Source organism: Prionailurus viverrinus, chromosome F2, assembly GCF_022837055.1.
Source record: "Prionailurus viverrinus isolate Anna chromosome F2, UM_Priviv_1.0, whole genome shotgun sequence".
NCBI classification, from domain to species: domain Eukaryota; kingdom Metazoa; phylum Chordata; class Mammalia; order Carnivora; family Felidae; genus Prionailurus; species Prionailurus viverrinus.
In genome coordinates, this window is record NC_062578.1 from 5,279,248 (window position 1) to 5,287,772 (window position 8,525).

General features: G+C 37.3%; 1 protein-coding gene across 1 annotated transcript in view; it reads right to left on the reverse strand.

Annotated features, from left to right (window-relative positions):
• Positions 1–7,907, reverse strand: part of ST18 (ST18 C2H2C-type zinc finger transcription factor) — a 254,450-nt gene extending 246,543 nt beyond the window's left edge. Inside the window, exon 1 of the mRNA XM_047842283.1 lies at positions 7,874–7,907. The gene's annotated coding sequence lies outside the window, so the exon portion shown is untranslated. The remainder of the gene's footprint in view (positions 1–7,873) is intronic.
• Between the last annotated feature and the right edge of the window lie 618 nt (positions 7,908–8,525).

The window sequence follows — 8,525 nt, forward strand, 5'->3', positions numbered from 1 at the left end:
CAGAGAGATGAAAAGTACAGCAGAGGATACGTTCAATAAGACTGCAATAACATTATCTGGTGACCGATGGTGGCCACGCCTATTGTGGTGGGCACTGAGTAATGTATACAATTGTTGAATCATTATGTTGTGCATCTGAACTAATTTAACACCGTGTGCTAATTATACTTCACTTAGAAAAACGTGACAGGAGCAAATAACATAAAAATTACTCACAAAAGAAGGGAGTAATAGAGGAATTGAGGAACAAAAAAGTTTTAAGACTTCTAGAAAAGGAGTAACAAGATGGCAGAAGTTTTCTTCTCACTAATTGCTTTTACTGTACATGGATTATAGTCCTCAATTAAAAGCAGAGATTGGAAGAATGGATTTTTAAAAAATGACCCAACTATATACTGCTTGTAACAGACTCACTTTAGGGCCAAAGACACAAACAGGTTAAAAGTGAAAGAGCAGAAAAAGAAAATGCAAGGAAACAGTAGTCAAAAGAGAGCTGGGGTGTTCGTACTAATATGAGACAAACAGCCTTTTGAACAAAAAGTGTCACGAGACAAAAGTGACACTACACATCAATGAAAAGATGAGTCCGTCAAGATACAATAATTATAAATATATTTGGACATAAGAACAGATCCCAAAATAATATGAAAAAAATGAAAGACTGAAAGGGAGAAATAGTTCTACAATAACGGCTGGAGACTTCCGTATCCCCATTTGCAACATGGAGAGAAGCAGTCAGAAGATCAATAAGGAAATAAAGAGCTGTACAATGTTGTAAGTCAACCAGACCCAGCAGACATAAAGAGAGAAGGCACTCCGCCTTACAGCAGCAGAATACACGTTTTTCTCAAGAGCACACGGAACATTCCTCAGCACGGACCATATGTTGGGCCACAAAGCAAGTCTCAATAAATTTTTTTAATCTTTTTTTTTTTTTGAGATAGAGGGAGTGTGAGTGGGGAGAAGGAAAGACAGAATCTTAAGCAGGCTCCATGCCCAGCACAGAGCCTAACACAGGGCTCAATCTCATGACCGTGAGATCATGATGAGATCATGACCTGAGCCGACATCACGAGTTGGAAGTTTAACCAAATGAGCCACCCAGGCGCCCCTCAATAAGTGTTAAAGGACTGAAATCATATAAAGCACATTCTTCAACCACGACAGAATGACAGTTGAAATTAGTAGCAGAAGAAAAACTGGAAAGTTTACAAATATGTGGAAACTAAACAGCACACTCATAAACAACGAACCAATGGTCAAAGAAGAAACTACAAGTGAAATTAGAAAATATTTTGGGATGAATGAAAATGAAAATACAACATACCAAAATCTATAGGATTTAGTGAAAAAGTGTTCATGGAAAATTTATAGCTTTAAATGTTCATATTAAAAAGAAAAGAGATCCTAAATCAATAACCTAACTTTATGTCTTAAGAAACGGGAACAACAGCAGGCTAAAGTCAAAGCTAGGATAAGGAAGGGAATAATAAAAATTAGAGTGGATTAAATGAAAGAAAGTTCAAGGGAAAAAAGGGACAAAACCAAACCAAAAATAGGTTCTTTGAAAAGATCAGCAAAATTGATAAATCTTTAGGTAACTGACGCCCCCCCAAGAAAATTACTAAAATAAAAAATAAAAGTGGGAACACTGCAACTAACTTTATAGGAAAAAGAATTATAAGAGAATGTTTTGAATAATCACAAACCAACAAATTAGATGAACTAGGTGAAATGAATAAGTTCTCAGAAATACACAAACTACCAGCACCGACTTAATAAGAAACAGAAAATCTGAATAGATCTTTAACAAACAAAGAGATTGAATCAGTAATCAAAAAGACCTCCCAACAAAGAAAAGGCCAGGATCAGATGGCTTCACTGGTGAATTCCACCAAACACTTGAAGAATTATTACACCCTGCTCAAACTCTTCCAAGAAAAAAGAAAAGGAGGAAACACTTCCAAACTCATTCTGTAAGGCCCGCATTACCAAAGCCAGATAAAGACGTTATAGCAAAAGAAAACTGTGGATCAGTATCCTTTATGAATACATACACAAAATTCCTCAACAAAATGCCAGCAAACCAAATAATATATTAGTAGTACAGTTGTATATTATATTAGCATAATAGTAGTATATTAAGATTATATTCCGTGACCCAGTAGAATTTATCCCTGGACTGCAAGAGTGAACACATGGAAATCAATCAATGTAATATATTACACTGACTGAAGAAAATCCCACATGCGAATTTCAATTGTTACAGAAAAAGTATTTGAAAACTCCAACATCCTTTCATGACAAAAACACTCAGCAAACTAGAAACAGAAGACAATTTCCTCCACATGATTAAGGACATTTAAGCAACTAGACAGAAGCGATGATTGCACACCACCGTGAATACACTAAATGTCGGTGAATTGTACACTTTCAGATGGATTAATGTTATGTGCTTTCTACTTCAATTAAAGCAAAGGAGGAGGAGGAAGAGGAAGAGAAGGCAAAGTAACCATGACCATGATGAACAAGATTGATGAGCGTCCTGCTCTTATAGGACTTCTGTTCTAATGTGGTAGACATATAAGAAGCAAAGAAATAACTAACACTTGTTGAAAACTTCCTGTGTGCCAGGAACTACTCTAAGTACTTTCAGAATGAAACTACAAACTCCTTAGAACTAGTCGATGAAATAGGTTCTCTTCTCTTTACAGACAAAAAAATTAAGGAACAGGGGCTCCTGCGTGGCTCCGTCGGTGAAGTAAGCATCTGACTTTGGCTCAGGTCAAGATCTCATGATTTGTGAGTTCAGGCTCTGGAGCCTGCTTCGGATTCTGTGTCTCCCTCTCTCTCTCTGCCCTCCCTTGCTGGCCCTCTCCCTTTATCAAAAATAAACAAACATTAACTTAAAAAAAAAAAATTAAGGAACAGAGAGATAAAACAACTCACCCAAAGTCAAGTAGTCATAAAGTGGAGAACCAGGATTTTAAGCCAAAAAGTCTAACTTCAGAGATTATACTAATATAATACATATAACTAGTTCATAACTAGTATACTATAAAATGCTGCCATGGGGGCAGGGTGAATTCAGCGGGGTATGGGACGACACCGCTGAAATTCCTACATATCCTACTAAGACACACTGCGATCGCTATAATTACATTTGGCTGATACACATTATGATTGATAAAAGTACACAGTGAAGAGTCTGAAAGGGTTTCGAGAGAACACGGAATGTTCAGCTTGGCTTGCATTCACTTGAGATAAGAATAGATACAGCAACAAATAAAGAACCAAATCCAATTAAAATGTACATTGTTCATCATAAAATCAAGCCATTTTCAAACTTCTCGTTGGAATCACTGAGTCACATAAAATTAGTATAAGAAGCCCATTTAAATATTATCAAGTCCAACTCCTACCTGCATAAAGATTTCAGAGAAGCAAAATAACTTGCTTCTTGGTCCCAAATCCGTAAATCTTAAGCTATCAATCTTTTCAGTGTCTTTTACCTAGAACTACATAGATCTGGCTCTCAGACTTCAGAGAGCCGGTATGCAAAACAATTTAAAATAAAAATGTATAGGAAGTACTTAGGCTGAATTTTTTAAAAGCATATATGCATGTGTGTATATATGTTTAAAATATTTATATGCATACTTAATTCAGTCTACATAATTAAATATAAATAGATTATGGTACATCTTTTCACATTTCAGCTTTCGCATCTTAACACAGTATTGCAATATTTGGGTTTCAAATGGTGCAAAAAAATTATTATACCTAAACAAACATTTCCTCAAAATATGAAAGGAGATGTGATGACAAACCAGAAATAAGAGCTGGAAAATCTTATATATAGCATCTTGGAAAACCAAGTGACCTTGGGAAAATTTTAGGCATTACTGAGTTTTGCTAAACCCCCAATAAGTGCTGCTAAGTATTTTTCTATTTATTTTATAGCTGGGTGTTGTAAGAAAAATGTCACTCATATGTGTTGAATTCAACTTAAGCTGAGGATAACATAATTGTTGGGGAGCTGCTTAATGTCCAGTAAGTTTTCTGAGTTTTACAAAGCCTTCCTTCTCCCTCTGAACAAGCAAGTGGTGTTTTGCCAGCACAGAACAGAGCTTGAACAGGGGGCAGATTGAGTTTGGTTCTAAACTTAGAGCACACAAATTTGAGCGACTGCCAAAGCCTGCTGAAATGTGTTTTCTCCAATCTTCTTAAAGTGCATGAGGATTTCAAAGGAAAAATTGTAGAGCTTTCCATTGTGAATTTTCTCTCAGTATTGAATATTTCCTGAATTGAAAACCACATAATGAATATAAGATTGGGATGTATCTTATCAAGTCTTGGTCACAGTATATTTCACGTTGGTATGTTTTCCCAAAATGCTATCCTGTAACATTTTTTAAGCTTATGCAGTTTCCCTTATTTAGATATAAAAACAATGATTCCTGCCAATTATGTTTTTTAAATGAACGCACTTTCAATAACCAGAGGGCCAAGAAGTGGATCAGAGAGACATTTATATGAAAAGACAATGTATATTCAGCAAGGTTCCTAATTTCTGATCACACCAAAGAGTCTATGATTCACTGGAGTCTTAAAGGGGGATGGGAGAGTGCTGGTGAAATCAACAGATTGGTCCCAACATATGGAAGCATAGAAGGCAAATGGAAGTAGGAGAAGGGAGAGGGGACATGCAAAACAAGGTCCATCAGTTCACTCCCTGCCAATAAACTGAAAAACATGTCATGGAGAATTCACCACTTAAATGGGATGACATTTAAATAATTCCTTTTGTTCATGTTTTTGAGACATCCCTATTAATTCATAAAGCAGTATGAGTTAGTTTGTATCTTTCCATCCCTTGTAAAAACTTTCTTGCTCTGATTTCAAGTCTCAGTCCTTTGTGTTGCAGCTAAATGGTGCTAAAAAAGACGCAGGAGGCTCAAAGAGGAAGAAAGAGTTAACATCAGCGAGAATACCGTCTGTAATTATGAAAAGAAGCTGGTATCGGGGATCATGCTGAGAGGTGGGATTTTATTTCTAGATTTCATTTATTAGTGATCATTTTAACTGATTAAGGATCAGTTCTCTATTTCCATCTCTGCAATTCCAAGCATTTGTTGCTTTCACACTTCGCTTTTTTTTTTTCTCTTTCAGGATGAAACCCAATATGTCTGAAGATGATTTTTCTATAGGGTTTGCTTCAGTCTTAGATTAATTATGAATACATCCATATCCTTAGCACTTTGAATTAATATTCTGGTCCAGAATTTTGAAAACATTACCTAGCTTTTATTCTATAAAAAGGGAAAGATTATAAAACCAGCTTTTATCTCATGCTATTTGATGGGGTCGTGAACATGAACTTGGAATGTTTTCTCAGTCAATTCAAGTTAGCCAACAGGCTGCATTGATGGTCACGTTTGCAAATAATGTGATGGCATTTCCCAGACATGTGAGAATTATGTCACATTCTATGTTGTGTAACTATAAATAACGTAAGCTACCGTATTTTTAAAGGTAGATAAAATCAGTGTCACCAAACTCTTTTGCCGGAAATCAGACCAAACCAAGAAATATCTCATTGGCATCCAGCAGTCTACTGCTGTCAGGCTGCCTCAGTTCAACTGTTGTTTCCACCGATTTGTGACATCAGGCAAAGTTATCTTCCGTTTGCCTGGGTTTCCTCATCTATAAAATTAGGCAATTACAATGACACTTCACGCAACCTATAGGCATAGGATTAGCGCAAGAATTACATGAGTTCATATTTAGAACGATGCCCGGCACACATAGTTAAGAGGCCAATTCTTTGTAGACCTTATTATGTAATAAATTTTCCCCCACAGAATTCAGCAAATATAATTTTTTTCCGTGTCCTTCCTAAAGCTTTGGTGAGAACACAATCTGGGACATAGGAGTATTTAAGTTTTAGTTATTCGAATGTAAAGCATTTGGTAGATTCCACAGATTGTTCTTTCCAGCCCTTTGAGCCCGGAGCACAAAGACTACCTTGTGCTTACAAAAGAGGTGTGTTACAAAAGAGGTGTGTTTATTCTCCCACAATGACTGTAGATTTGTTTATTTCGCCTTTACATTCTGCTATCTTTTGCTTCATATATTTTGAGGCGATGTTATTAAGAGTGACATTTCCATTTCTGCATGTTTGTGGTGAATTAGCCCATCTTTGGATTACTTAGGGTTATCTTCCAAGCTGTTTCCTTTTAGTCTTTTATATATTTCTGTCTCGTGCTCAGCCTGTTAATTAATAACAACACAATTGTGTAAGATTGGTCACTATCACAGGCTCTGCTTGAATTCCGCACACCATAGAAAGGTCTATGCTCCATATTTTTATGTATGCCATTATACTCCTGGATGGCTCAACTGGCAAGGATATGTTTTTATGGAAATATCAGAATCAGCTTATAACATTTCAACCAGCAAAGTCTTTTTATTCAGGCATTCGACATTTACTAAGCACACTCCTCAGCTAGATGAAAGGCACAAATAACGAACTGGCCCAGCCCTTAGTTTGATTACAACCCAGCAATGTAGACGAATTCAAGTGGGTTTTTCTAGGAATGCATCATTATCCATTCCAAATATTGTCATGGTGGATATTACTTGTGTGTGTGTGTGTATGTGTGTGCGTGTGCGTGTGTGTATAGTTTTTCTATAATTCCAGAACTTTTATGACAATTATAATCCAGTTTTATAAAAGTGAGGCTGGTCTTAATTCTCAGCGCTTAATACACGTTTCTGGGAAGGTTGCTCTGCAGAGCAAGAAAGTATGGGAATCACCGGCAACAGTCATGTGACTCAGGCAAAACATGGGAGACCTGACGTAGCTTTTCCAAATCCTCCCAGCCTGAAGGGACAGGGCAAAGGGCACAAAGGGCATGCTGCCGGAGCTTTGTGGACACTTCAGAAACTGTCTTGAAGCTGGAGTCTCAGACAATTTACACTCCTTCTTTGTAAAACAAGGGACGAAACAAAGTTTTATGGGTAAGTTTTAGATTATGACCCCTTATTATTGCACGGCTGTCTCAATACACCCATTTCTTAATTTAATTGCTACCTTTTGCTTTTCTTTATTTCTGTCCTCTAGTAGACCGGCCCATATGGGGGCCGGGGGGAAAAAAAGACAGCAAAATGAAGAAATCAAAGAAGATTTCACAAGCCCAGCTCTGGAAGGAAAAAGGACTGGTTCCTGGTGAGTTAGAGCCAAGCTTGGGGAGGAGACTGTGTTTCCTGCTCCATCCCATGACCTTCGAAATTCTCTCCTCCCTAGGACCGCTTGCATCCAAATGGGTATGCGTGATCAATACAAGCTTGTGGGATGAAAACCTGGAAATGCTAATCTGGGGGCATAAGCACTTCACACACTATTTGAAAGAAATAACAGATTGCTTTATGCAGAGGAAATGAAGACATTTCAAATGTTCTCTTATCATCAAGACCCAAACTACTGACACCAACATGTATTTTCACCAAGCTGAGAGGCACTCGCCAGACATATGCTGGCTGTTAAGTGAGTTTATGATCTTTTTCTTGCCCAAGATTGGGGCAGCTACAGTGATGGTGAGGGACCGCAGAAAGTGGTGGGGAGAATGGGTGTCACCCTCCACCCACAGGAACGGCAGTGTGATGTTTCTTCAACTTATTCCCACAGAAAGTTCCGTCAGACATTTTGTTCACAAAAATATGATGACAGGAGAACCAACACAAACTAATAAAACCCAGCATCTGTAAAATGCTTTGTATGATGTGCATGTCTACCCGTTCCTTTCGCCTGAACACTGTAATATATTTTGCACGCGTAAAATCTGAATTTCAACAAAGCTAAGTGACTTACTTAGAGCCCGGATTCTGCAGCCTGATTCCTTCTGCTCAGTCACCACACACCAGTCCCAAACCGAAGGATACGTTTATCTCCTTGGAATAAAGACCAGGAATTGAGTTAGGGTTGTAAATGTAAATATAAGTATAAACATAAATATAAGTATAAACAAAAATTAGGTTAGAAATCAACTCTAAACAGAAGCAAAGGAAATGGATACGTTCTTGGCAAAAATATCTCCAAAAATATTATATGACCAAAAGTATTCTAAATACAGCTTATAATAATATTTCTTATAGCAAATGACTCTCTTATGGGCAGAAACTCGTTTTTTAGGAAATCTTAGATTATTTATTTTCGTGACTATACTGTAACGGGTTAATAAAGATAATGATTTACAGATATTTATACTTAGAAGTGCCAAACACAGTTTTCAGTGTGTTCTGTGAATTATCTCACTAGACATCATAATGGCCTTTGAAGGAATTATCATTGTTTCCACTTTCCAGATGAGATAAATGAGACTCAGAGAGGGTACAGAATTTGTCCAGAATCACACTGTCCCCAGGAGGTCAAGATGGGACTTGAACCCTGGGACTCTGCCTCAGGGACCTCAATCACAACGGGTTCTGCACTCAGAATGCTAACCCATACTCCCCATGGGTTC